Source organism: Salmo salar, chromosome ssa04 (genome assembly GCF_905237065.1).
Source record: "Salmo salar chromosome ssa04, Ssal_v3.1, whole genome shotgun sequence".
NCBI classification, from domain to species: Eukaryota; Metazoa; Chordata; class Actinopteri; order Salmoniformes; family Salmonidae; genus Salmo; species Salmo salar.
The window spans coordinates 17,597,676-17,611,195 of NC_059445.1; the positions used below are offsets into that span (position 1 = coordinate 17,597,676).

Here is a 13,520-nt window from a genome sequence, read left to right on the forward strand (position 1 = left end):
CCGGCCTGAGGAGTGGACAGCAGCCACAGCTCTGACACACACACACACACACACACACACACACACACACACACACACACACACACACACACACACACACACACACACACAGCCGCTCTGAGATGCACAGACAGGTAGCGGAATGGAAAGAGAAAACACCACGTAACCATAACTCCATAATCCCTCTGAGCCACCAGGTCAACCATCCAACGACCTTTAGAAGCTACCGTGTCCAATCGGCCACAAGGGCTAAGAGCACGAAAGCTGACATTGAGATAAATGGTGTTTGAAGGTTCGTTTCAGTTAGATTCGCTGTTATTGCGACATTTTTAGCTGGTGGAATGTTTTGCCGATTTTTTTTTTTTTTTGCTAAATGAAAAGTAGGTTATTAAATGTCCAACACCAGCATGTTATATTATATAAATAATTAGAATACATTTGATTTGTTAGATATGATTCATGTTATGTTAAATGACTGATATTTGAAGGCATACTGGAGATATTTTTGTATTAATACATTGTAGCTAGCTCGCTAGCTATTTTGTAATAATTTCCCTGATTCTAAAATTCTTAAATGTTATTTCAAATTCGAAGAAAGTCAAGAAATAGATACAAAAATGTACATTTTCAATGTCACAATGTCCAGAATATCTGTATTTTCCTACTAATTTGAAAAAATAACAATATATATAGTTTGAGCATAATAATATGTATTTCCCATAAATGTTTTAAAGAACAAGAAATAATAGAAAAATGAACTAGTGGTAGATATATAATATACCTGTATAAATAATGTTGGATCATTTAGCTTTTAATATATACATTCCAAACCTATTCTAAAGATCCATGCCAGCACAACAACAGCCAGTCACCAGCCTTGACGACCATCCAACCAGAATTCAAAACTTTTGATCAGTTCCGTCCAATCACGTTGCCTCATAACAACATCACCACACCCACTGTGCTTGGCTCTTCGGTAGTAGAGGGGAGAAGACAGAAGCCTGGAATATGTAACAAGCAGCAATATGAATACCACCCTATGAATACCATCATGACAGAGTTAGCGGGAACCAGCAGGAGCTGTTTTGTTACACTTACTTGATACTTATCTCAGATTATGACCTTGCTGTCTTCCTCTCTCAGATTATGGCCTTGCTGTCTTCTTCTCTCAGATTATGGCCTTGCTGTCTTCCTCTCTCAGATTATGGCCTTGCTGTCTTCCTCTCTCAGACGATGGCCTTGCTGTCTTCTTCTCTCAGATAATGGCCTTGCTGTCTTCTTCTCTCAAACGATGGCCTTGCTGTCTTCCTCTCTCTGACAATAGCCTTGCTGTCTTCCACTCTCAGATAATGGCCTTGCTGTCTTCCTCTCTCAGATTATGGCCTTGCTGTCTTCTTCTCTCAGATTATGGCCTTGCTGTCTTCTTCTCTCAGATTATGGCCTTGCTGTCTTCCTCTCTCAGATTATGGCCTTGCTGTCTTCTTCTCTCAGATTATGACCTTGCTGTCTTCCTCTCTCAGATTATGGCGTTGCTGTCTTCCTCTCTCAGACGATGGCCTTGCTGTCTTCTTCTCTCAGATAATGGCCTTGCTGTCTTCTTCTCTCAAACGATGGCCTTGCTGTCTTCCTCTCTCTGACAATAGCCTTGCTGTCTTCCTCTCTCAGATAATGGCCTTGCTGTCTTCCTCTCTCAGATTATGGCCTTGCTGTCTTCTTCTCTCAGATTATGGCCTTGCTGTCTTCTTCTCTCAGATTATGGCCTTGCTGTCTTCCTCTCTCAGATTATGGCCTTGCTGTCTTCTTCTCTCAGATTATGGCCTTGCTGTCTTCCTCTCTCAGATTATGGCCTTGCTGTCTTCTTCTCTCAGACAATAGCCTTGCTGTCTTCCTCTCTCAGATTATGGCCTTGCTGTCTTCCTCTCTCAGATTATGGCCTTGCTGTCTTCTTCGCTCAGATTATGGCCTTGCTGTCTTCTTCTCTCAGATAATGGCCTTGCTGTCTTCTTCTCTCAGATTATGACCTTGCTGTCTTCTTCTCTCAGATAACGGCCTTGCTGTCTTCCTCTCTCAGATAATGGCCTTGCTGTCTTCCTCTCTCAGATTATGGCCTTGCTGTCTTCTTCTCTCAGATTATGGCCTTGCTGTCTTCTTCTCTCAGATTATGGCCTTGCTGTCTTCCTCTCTCAGATTATGGCCTTGCTGTCTTCTTCTCTCAGATTATGGCCTTGCTGTCTTCCTCTCTCAGATTATGGCCTTGCTGTCTTCTTCTCTCAGACAATAGCCTTGCTGTCTTCCTCTCTCAGATTATGGCCTTGCTGTCTTCCTCTCTCAGATTATGGCCTTGCTGTCTTCCTCTCTCAGATTATGGCCTTGCTGTCTTCTTCTCTCAGATTATGGCCTTGCTGTCTTCTTCTCTCAGATTATGACCTTGCTGTCTTCTTCTCTCAGATAACGGCCTTGCTGTCTTCTTCACACAGCTCCACATCACACATCTCCACAGCTCTGGCTTCTGTTTGGACAGTTGTGTTTACGGTAACTCTGATAAAGCGAGATGCAATCCACACACGCATACACACACACACACACACACACACACACACACACACACACACACACACACACACACACACACACACACACACACATTTCCACACACACACACATTGAAGCCTCTGCTCTGCCTCTGACTTGGCCGCTTGTCCTCTCTCTTTATGGTTCTCTCTCTCTCACGCCAGCTGAAACACAATGACGGTAGTGGCATAGTGACACTGCAGGGGTTTGGGGCTTGGAGAATAAGAAGATGAAAGAGAGAAGAGAGGGAAAGTAGAAAAGTAGTCTTGAGGATGCTCAGATTTGTCAGGTCTCTTGGACGGAGAGATTTCCATTTATTTCTCCCAGCCCGAGGATGCTTTTGTGTCACACCTCTGCCCCAGCAGGGTAAACACGGCCAGCACCCCGAGAGTGCACACACACGCATGTACGCACACAAACACACACACACACACACACACATCGCCCTGAGAGCACAGAGGCTAAGGCGCTCACATAAAACCATTTGACCGTTCTGCCTAAATAATTCAGCTGACATCACCTCTGAGAGCAGAGCTCAGGACAGGCCAGCAGGAGATGAGCCAGCAGCACTCAGTCTATATCCCTTCTCTCTCTGTAGCTCTCTCTCTCTCTCTCTCTGTAGCTCTCTCTCTCTCTCTCTCTATAGCTCTCTCTCTCTCTGTAGCTCTCTCTCTCTGTAGCTCTCTCTCTCTCTCTCTCTGTAGCTCTCTCTCTCTCTCTCTATAGCTCTCTCTCTCTCTCTCTCTGTAGCTCTCTCTCTCTGTAGCTCTCTCTCTCTCTCTCTCTCTGTAGCTCTCTCTCTCTCTCTCTATAGCTCTCTCTCTCTCTCTCTCTGTAGCTCTCTCTCTCTCTCTCTATAGCTCTCTCTCTCTCTCTCTCTCTGTAGCTCTCTCTCTCTCTCTCTATAGCTCTCTCTCTCTCTCTCTCTCTCTCTGTAGCTCTCTCTCTCTCTCTATAGCTCTCTCTCTCTCTCTCTCTGTAGCTCTCTCTCTCTCTCTGTAGCTCTCTCTCTCTCTCTCTCTCTCTCTGTAGCTCTCTCTCTCTCTCTATAGCTCTCTCTCTCTCTCTCTGTGTAGCTCTCTCTCTCTGTAGCTCTCTCTCTCTCTCTCTCTCTCTCTCTCTCTCTCTCTCTCTCTCTCTCTCTCCGCCTGTCTTTGTACCTGCCTTTTTCTCAGTATAGCTCTCTTTATTCTCTCTCTCGTTCTCTCTTTCTTCTCTCTCTTCTTCCTCCCCGTCACTTCCACTCTTTGTCTTCCTCCATCAGAGGGATATACTAAAGTTCCCTCAGCCAGCAGCTCATTTCATATTCTCTAAGAATATTCTAAATAGCAACAACAATAGCAGATGCATTTCTTTTCTCCTCCTCTTTGTTCATGTCCTTGAAACAATCTCACAACAGATTTCTTAGAAAATAATAAATATTAGCGTGAGGAAAGAATTATCAAATGGAAATATTGGGGATAATAAGCTGCTCTTCACTTCATCCCATTCCCCTACCCCTGACTGTGCTGCCATACAGCTGTACGTCTATGGCAGAGAGAGAGAGAACGGGTAGATGGAGCTCATCTGCATACACACACACACACTCACTCACACACACACACTCTCACACACACACACACACACTCACACACTCACACACTCACACATACACAGGGCTGTGATCTGCCTGTATTGAAATAGCTCGGTGCCGTGACCTACATTCATTCCCCCAGCTGGAGAAAAAGGCTCTGAATCTCTCTCACACACTCACGCGCGCACACCACACACACACACGTGCACATACAACACCCACACACCGCACACACAAAGCACACACACACACTCCCACACACCAAAGCAAGTCAGATTAATTGAGCTGGTTCTCATCTCTGAGAGAGAGAGAGAGAGAGACAGACAGAGAGAACACAGCTGAATCTCCCTTATTCTCTATCTGTCTCTGTCTCTCTCCCTTTCTCTCTATCTCTTTCGTTCTCTCTGTCTGTCTGTCTCTCTGTCTGAGGGGGCTATACCCCCATGCTACGCTCAGTGTTGATGATGTTGGACGATTACATTCTTATGTGTTCTTAAGATGAGCCTGTCTTAAAAGGGTCTCAGGGGGCCTCTTAGAACCAGGCTGCTGCTGCACTGTTATCATCACACCATTATCTGTCACTCAGAGTCGTATAGTGATAGACATGACAATAACGCCAAGTTATTGAATCAAAAGGTGTGTTCTTGTCACTCACAATAGCAACAATGACAGAGATGGTAATAACTGTTTTAAAAGGTACATTCTATCTTTAACGTTTCGTATCGATGTTTAATATAAATAATAATACAAATACAAATGATTTATTTTAATAAATACGTATATATATATTACAGTTAATAAATACATGCAATAAATTTGATAAGTGCATATATGTGCAATAAAGAAATAGTAAATGATAAGCAATGATCTGTATCCTACAATTAGCTGTTTTCTCTCCTCTGAAGTCAGAAATAGATTAGTAGGTAGGTGCCTAAATGAAAATAGCTACTTTGACTTCAGAGTGCTCAGGGGATCAGAATCCCTCTGTCTTTGCTCATTCACAAGTTCAATCTCAGTCAGAAGTATTCATATGCTGCTCTCATACACTTCAGCCCAGAGGGGATTCCTGGAATTCATTTGAATCTGTTCTGTAATTGGGTATTTTTAGTTATACACAATTAATCAACTGCTTCCCCCAAATGTACATTTTCCCTTGAACGCTTTGATGGAATTCTCAATGAAGCTTCAATGTTTCGTGACTGTTATCATGACGTGGATTGTCACGCTTCTTGGGGGGGGAAATCCTGTATCATTTTTCCACCATTGATGTAACTGCAAACATATGCATGAAGTAATTCAACGTGATAAGTAGTAAATATTTGAGACAATTGTTTGATATTTTTAAGTGCGTCCGACACATTTTTCGATAGTTTTTTAAGATGTCAGATGACAGAAAATGTGTTCCTTAGATGTTGAAATATTGTACAACTATTATAACGTCTTAATGACATGGAAAGAAGGACACAACTACAGCTGCTGTGTGAAGATGTCCTGAAACGCACACCGTTTAATCTGACCCATCTTTTCCAGAAATGTACACCATACGCATTTCAAACAGTTTATGTACTTTATCAATCTGACACCAGCATTTTCCACACACAATTAAATGGTTGTTTTTTTGTTGTTGAGGGGATGTCCTGAAATGGACACCATAGTAACCTGAGGAAGATGATCTACTTTGATAACTCTGATACAAGTTAAAGCATTTATTTTCCACCTAAGAAGAAACCGCATGTTTTCTCAGGTGCATAGACGCATTAATCTAACATTCCAGGCTTGGACAGAGTTTGTGGTGGCCTGCTAGGTTCACGTCTAGCCATGGACGGGGAGTTCCCAGTCAAGCAGCATGTCAACCCATGCATTTAATGCCCCCAGCCAACACCGTGCCTTTCCATTCAATAGGGTCTTCCTTCATGCAGAGAGAGCGGTTGAATGAAGGCAAAGGCAACGGAGAATGAATGGTGGCGGCTGGCTATGTTGGTTCACCTGTCACTATGTAAATAATAGGCCTATCTATCTCAGCCCCGAGTTGTGTTGCTCGAACTGCTATAGATGGAGCGATGTTTTTCAAGGGTCTATTGGGATTTGTCCAGAAAAACGCCAATTGCCCATATTTCCACACACGGTATAGTTTATGATAATTGTTTTAGCATAGTACTTATAGATGAAACGGAGTCTCTGAGTTTCAAACATATTCGTTATGCAGATGTACACAGCAATTATTGAGGAATTTTATCTCAACCGAAAAAAATAGATATATAACCTGAAGTTTATTATTCGTTCATTTCAATTTCAGAGAAGTCATTTGATACCAATATTATTTCCTTGTAAAATATATATGTCAAATGTCAAAATAGATGCCGCCACGAGTGGCAGTGTGGCGGTAGGATCAAGCATAGCAGCAGCATTGTTCATTCACAGGAAAATGTAACATTCACAGGAAAATTGAACATTGAACATTCACAGGAAAATTGAACATTCACAGGAAATTGAACATTCACAGGACAATTGAACATTCGCAGGAAAATAAACAGACTCTTGTGTCTGAAAATAGCAGGGTGTCAGAACTTGGGTTTGTAATGTGATTATTCCCCTGCCATTCTGAATCGTCTTCTAATGACTGGCGTCTCTTCATGACAGAGAAAGACACATAGAAGAGACAGTTGTTTGTTCTCCCAGTCATTTAGTGCATTAAATGATAATAACACATCAGCGGTTTCAGACTGGGCCCGCCCTGACCTTCAGGCTCATCGCACTAAATAAAGGCTTTCAACACACAAATTGGCACTCAGTCCGTCTGGATGTCCACAGACCTGCTTTACTGCTATTTTAACCTAGCTACAGGCTCTGACTGACTCTGGTTCAGGTGTGTGTGTGTGTGTGTGTGTGTGTGTGTGTGTGTGTGTGTGTGTGTGTGTGTGTGTGTGTGTGTGTGTCGGAGAAATCCCCAAGTAACTGTAACATTGTCAAGTACCACTTGCTCGATAAAGATGTCAACCTTAGCTGTTCATGTCATCCTTATGTACAGATTCCTTACTTTACTATAGATCCTATGCCCTTCTCTCCACCCACGGGGACTGATGGCCAACACCTGGAGGTGGGTGGAAGGGTTAACTCATGTTTGAGTCGAGACTGGCTCTGTGTGTTTGACATATGGAGGTGTTTCTAGTCTGCCTGTGAAAGCAAAGCACCACGTCTAGTGTTGCAGTCAGCCTAGTTGTCCCAGGCTGCGTCCCGAATGGCACCCTATTCCCTGCACACTGCACTACTCTTGACCAGAGCACTATGGGCCCTGGTCAAAAGCAGTGTAGGGAATAGGGTGCCATTTGGGACGGAGGCCAAGTGAACCTATAACCGCCCTTCTGTCAGGTAGGTCAGGCTTTAGGGGGATTGTATTTTACCACCACTCTGAAATCAGAGCCCTCTTTTGTCAGTGCAGAGGAAGAAGTAAATGGCTTTAGAATAGATTTTATCAACAGCCATCAGTCAGCGGGGCGGAAGACGTCTCAGTCACTCTTCTCAAAACACCGGATTAGGTGACACTCTCCAAATCGCCAGCTCAATTAACCAATCAGGTGCTTAGGTCTAAACAGGCCCCTCCAGCCCCGAGGGGAAATCCCGCCGTCGTGTTGGGGGGCCTGGACTCACCTTTCTGACCTCATCTGTCAGTCATTGAGAGGGGGGACTGGACAGCAGGGCTAGAATCTCTCAGAGGTAAAAGTAGAGGCTGTAATGGCACACCTCACAGACACTCTGTGATTAACCAGGCTGTATATGCACACACACACACCACATCCTGCTCCTGCAACGCTCGGTAGGGTTAGCTCCCATGACTCTCTGATATCAATCTGATATCAATCTGCACACCGACTGATAGGAGTTTTGGCGTCACTGGCATTAAGTTAAAGATACTGTGTCAACACAATGACACTCTTCTGGGATTACCTCAACATGAGACGATCTGCCCCAAAAATAATTATTATAAACTTCATTTAAAAAAAACATTTGTGATGGATAAACGGAGAGAAATCGCTGAAATTACAGTGTCCTTATAATGTGGCAAAAAAATAAAAAATCCTACAATGGAATACAATAAATAGCTTTTTTCTGTTAATTGATAAAAGTGGCTGATGCCTTCCTAATTGATGTGCAGTCATTTGAAAAGATACTCAAGGCCTTCGCTTTGAGTTTCCATTCAACAGTCAGGTACTGTCGGCAAGAGGTTAGACGTGACGGTGGAAGTTGTAATAAATATATATAGTAAAAAAAATAATTTTCACTGCAAACTTAAATGACTTAAACCAGAACTAACATATAGAAAAGATAATGGACGTACATATTTTTTTAAATAAGATCATCTTTAAGAACTAACTATCACCAAAAGAAAAGCTGGACAGTCGGAGAGAATCTAAAATGCTTTTGTTGTTTTTGGTGCAATGTTTGAGTCACTCAAATAGCAGCCGTGGCAAAATGTCTAGAATTACAGGAAATGACCTTTAAAACAGCAAGCCAACAGGATGGCCTCTGAAATGTTTGGTTGGTGACTGCACCATTCACTAGGCCCATGCCCCTTGTCACACCCACCACCTAAAGCCTGTGTATGCTGTACTTCTTTATTTCTCTTTTTCTTAGATAGTATTTAATGCACCGGTAATTGAAATGCCATTTAAGAAATTATTTTGTTAATTAATTAAATGAATTAGACTTTCTTTTACAAGACAAGCTGTGTGAAACACGTGCCCTGCTAAAAGTTATTTCAGGTTTATTCTGCTCATATCTCAATTTAACCGATCCGCTTAACAAAATGTCTTAGAGACGAAAGAGGGCTTTTTATAGATGTAACTCTATGATTCTGCCCTATGTTTTGGAGCGTATGTACTTCCTCCTCACGGCCTCGTCGCCTCCTCCTTAATACTCCAGATACAGCGCCTAGACGCTGGGTGTAGTGATATATTTTACCCCATATCCTCTGTCACTGGGCTTGTTCCAACATTGTCCAAATGATTAGGCTAGTTGATAGAACTGAATACTCAGTCTTTCCTTCCTTCCCTCCCTCCCTCGCTCCCTCTCTCTCTCCCTTCCTCCCTCTCTCTCCCTCTCTCCCTCCCTCCCTCCCTCGCTCCCTCCCTCCTTTACTCTCCAGGACCCAGTCTGTTGGATATTCTGACACTACGTCCCATTTGACTATAGGGCTCTGGACAAAAGTAGTGCACTTTATAGGGAATAGAGTACCATTTAGGACGTAACCTGAGGGTGCCCCTCTGCAGCTGGGTCCACTGAATAAGGAGTCACCCCCCCTCCCTCTCCCCACCTCACCCCTCTCACCCTCCCCTGTACAAGTGGCCCATTGTCTCCTCCCTACCCCTGTGTGCCTGAATGCTGCTACCTGTTATTATACGGGAGAACAGAGAGGAGGAATTAAATAGGAAAAAAGACAGGGGACTTAATCAATGGTCCCTTTGTGACATCGTACCGGCCACCCTCCCCTCCGTTTGGTCCAAATGCATAAGGATGCGGAACGGGGAGCCAGCCGGAGGCCAATTAATCTCAGCGCTTGATAATCTAATGATTACACGCTGGCAGCTCTGACATCACACCTGGGTGAGTTCTAGAACAGTCCAGACTGGGAAAGACCTGTAGAGCACATGACGCTTGAGGAATGCAGCTGTAGAGGTTTATGAACAGCGTTAGAATATTATAATGCATTATTACACCGTAGTGAGCTGTAGAGACATGGGACGATGTGTAGCGCTCTCAGAAATGACATGTTTTTACTCCATGATAAAGAGGCAGATTAAATGTTTAGGGACTACAAATAATAAAGATAATTGGATAACCTACATTTTCTAATCTTACCTTCGTACTGGAGAGGAAGTGACAGCAGTGAGCCTACAGTTTGTTTTTGTATTGTACTGACTGCTAAAGATCAACGATGCCGTTTCTTCCTGCTTCTTTCTAGAACAAGTCCCTCTTTGTGCTGTATCTGGACTGTAACATTTGATTATCCCTCCCTGCTGGTATTTACTTTAGCTAGTAGTTCAATTGTCATGTCATTCTTTGGGCTTGCCCCGCTACGTGTTTGTGTGAGATTCCTATTTCTCTCCATCTCGCTCTTTCCCTTCCTTCCTTCTGTTCTGTTCCGTGCCTATCTGACAAAGCTGCTACGTTGTGTTCTGTTCTTTAATCCCTCTCTTCTCTCTGGGTGGATTAGTAGGGGCGGACTTGTAATTGTGTCCTCATTGGACTGTAGGGATAAGGGGAGGGCAGGTAGGAGGCAGGTTAGCGACTGAGAGAGAGAGAGAGAGAGAGGATTACTCTCCAACAATACCGTTTATGAGTTAGAAGGATGTGAATGGACCTGACTAAGGACGACAGAGATGTGTGACCTGAGATCAGCCACTGTTCAGTATGATTCAAAGTCCCTGTATGAGAGGCCGTTCATCTGTCTCCACTTTCTCCATCTTCCTCACTCTTTTTCTCTCTGTCTCTCTTCCTGCCGGCCTGCTGTGGTGCTCCACCATAGGGAGGGCTGGTGGAATCTCCCCCTGAAAACACTATCCAGATGATCTCTCTCTGTCTCTCCATCGCTCTGTCTGAGGGGTGAAGGCATAATGAGTGTGCCTAGTTCAACAGATTCTCTCTCTCTCTCTCTCTCTCACTCTCACTCTCACTCTCACTCTCTCTCTCTCTCACCAGGTTATGTAGTACAGAGGGGTTCCAGGTGGTGGTTTATGAGGACTCTATGGAAGTAGGAAGTGTCAGGGTAACTTAGTAGGACTGGTTAAAGGGTACTTCAATGAGTTGAAGAGTTCATGTTGCTCTGACACTTTGTTTAGACCCATTGGAGGGAAAACTGGTCCTTCTATGTGGGAGTTTAGTTGATATGTTATTTTTGTAGAGGAATGTAGTTTTTGTTGTGGGTCCTTACAAGTGGTTGAGCTTGTTTGGATGCCTCTGTGTGTGTGTCTGTTTAGAGTTGGTGTTTGTCGGAATGTTCCTATGTGGGTGTTTACTTTAGGCCTGTGTATGTGTGTGTGTGTGTGTGTGTCTTACATGTGTTTTCGTGACTGTGTGTGTCCACATTCATTAACTGGGGGCGGCAGGGTGTGTACATGTGTTGGTAAGTAGGGTGAATGAGTGGTCGGGTCAGGCCCTGTGAGGCCTGTGATTGGGCTAGGAGGAAGTGCTGTGTGTTTGGCTTCGAGGAGGGGTGATGGATCAGAGCTGGAGAAGAAGGAGGAGAATTAGGACTGGCCTGAATTAGACTACCCCACACTTCCCCTCTATCAGACTGACTGGTTCCTTTTGGGTCACACACACGCACACATACACACACGCACACACACACTGTCATGTACACACACACTCACACTGTCATGTACACACACGCATACAGGCACACACACACACACACACACACACACACACACACACACACACACACACACACACACACACAACCCATCTTCCACCCCACTCTCTCCTCCTCCTCCACGCCATCTGGAAACAACTGGGCTATTCCCAGCCCTCACCCAGACTGGGACACCCGGCACGCATTAGGAGGAACAGGGGCCAATTTATTAGCCCTCTGCCCGACTCTGGCTCAGGTTTCTAGCCCAGACACACGGCTCCGTTCCCGGAGAGCACTGAGCACATGACGCCCTCGCAGGGAAACCCAGGGGCTTGGGGGCTGTCTGGGTGGGGATGAGGGGGAGAGGAGAGCAGGGGAGTCTTTAGCCCTGGGATAGTGACACAGAGCAGGGTCACACATATGTAGAACAGACACCACTCCCCCCAGTCTGATGATTTGTGTGTGTGTGTGTGTGTCCTGTATGTGTTTTGCATGGAAATGGCACAAAGGAATTGTTATTGGACCAGCGGACCAGTCAGTGCATTGGAGTGATGAAATGAAGGGTGCCGTCAGCTCATTGTTCCTGTCTTCTTTTTTCTGTTTCCGTATTTCTGTTGTTCCTCAGGACATAGACTTTTTTGCTTTTTTTCTAGCCAGGAAGATGAATGGTGTTTAGATTCAGTGACGTGACCAAATCACAACCCGCTCATATAACTTAGAGGGAGAGAAAACACAGACAGAGAAAGAGAGGGGGGGCTAGAGGTAAAGGTAGAGAAAACACACGACAGAGAAAGAGAGGGGGGGGCTAGAGGTAAAGGTAGAGAAAACACACGACAGAGAAAGAGAGGGGGGCTAGAGGTAAAGGTAGATGTAGAGAAAACACACGACAGAGAAAGAGAGGGGGGGGCTAGAGGTAAAGGTAGAGAAAACACACGACAGAGAAAGAGAGGGGGGGCTAGAGGTAAAGGTAGAGTAGAGAAAACACACGACAGAGAAAGAGAGGGGGGGCTAGAGGTAAAGGTAGAGAAAACACACGACAGAGAAAGAGAGGGGGGGCTAGAGGTAAAGGTAGAGAAAACACACGATAGAGAAAGAGAGGGGGGGCTAGAGGTAAAGGTAGAGTAAAACACACGACAGAGAAAGAGAGGGGGGGCTAGAGGTAAAGGTAGAGGTAGAGAAAACACACGACAGAGAAAGAGAGGGGGGGCTAGAGGTAAAGGTAGATGAAAACACACGACAGAGAAAGAGAGGGGGGGCTAGAGGTAAAGGTAGAGAAAACACACGACAGAGAAAGAGAGGGGGGGCTAGAGGTAAAGGTAGAGAAAACACACGACAGAGAAAGAGAGGGGGGGCTAGAGGTAAAGGTAGAGAAAACACACGACAGAGAAAGAGAGGGGGGACTAGAGGTAAAGGTAGAGAAAACACACGACAGAGAAAGAGAGGGGGGGCTAGAGGTAAAGGTAGAGAAAACACACGACAGAGAAAGAGAGGGGGGGCTAGAGGTAAAGGTAGAGGGAAAAACACACGACAGAGAAAGAGAGGGGGGGCTAGAGGTAAAGGTAGAGGTAGAGAAAACACACGACAGAGAAAGAGAGGGGGGGCTAGAGGTAAAGGTAGAGAAAACACACGACAGAGAAAGAGAGGGGGGCTAGAGGTAAAGGTAGAGAAAACACACGACAGAGAAAGAGAGGGGGGGGCTAGAGGTAAAGGTAGAGAAAACACACGACAGAGAAAGAGAGGGGGGGCTAGAGGTAAAGGTAGAGGTAAAAACACACGACAGAGAAAGAGAGGGGGGGGCTAGAGGTAAAGGTAGAGAAAAACACACGACAGAGAAAGTGAGGGGGGCTAGAGGTAAAGGTAGAGTAGAAAACACACGACAGAGAAAGAGAGGGGGGGCTAGAGGTAAAGGTAGAGAAAACACACGACAGAGAAAGAGAGGGGGGGGCTAGAGGTAAAGGTAGAGAAAACACACGACAGAGAAAGAGAGGGGGGGCTAGAGGTAAAGGTAGAGAAAACACACGACAG

At 44.9% G+C, this 13,520-nt stretch overlaps 1 protein-coding gene across 12 annotated transcripts in view; it reads left to right on the plus strand.

Annotated features, from left to right (window-relative positions):
- Positions 1-13,520, plus strand: part of LOC106602442 (teneurin-3) — a 393,330-nt gene that overhangs the window by 66,047 nt on the left and 313,763 nt on the right. The window lies entirely within an intron of this gene.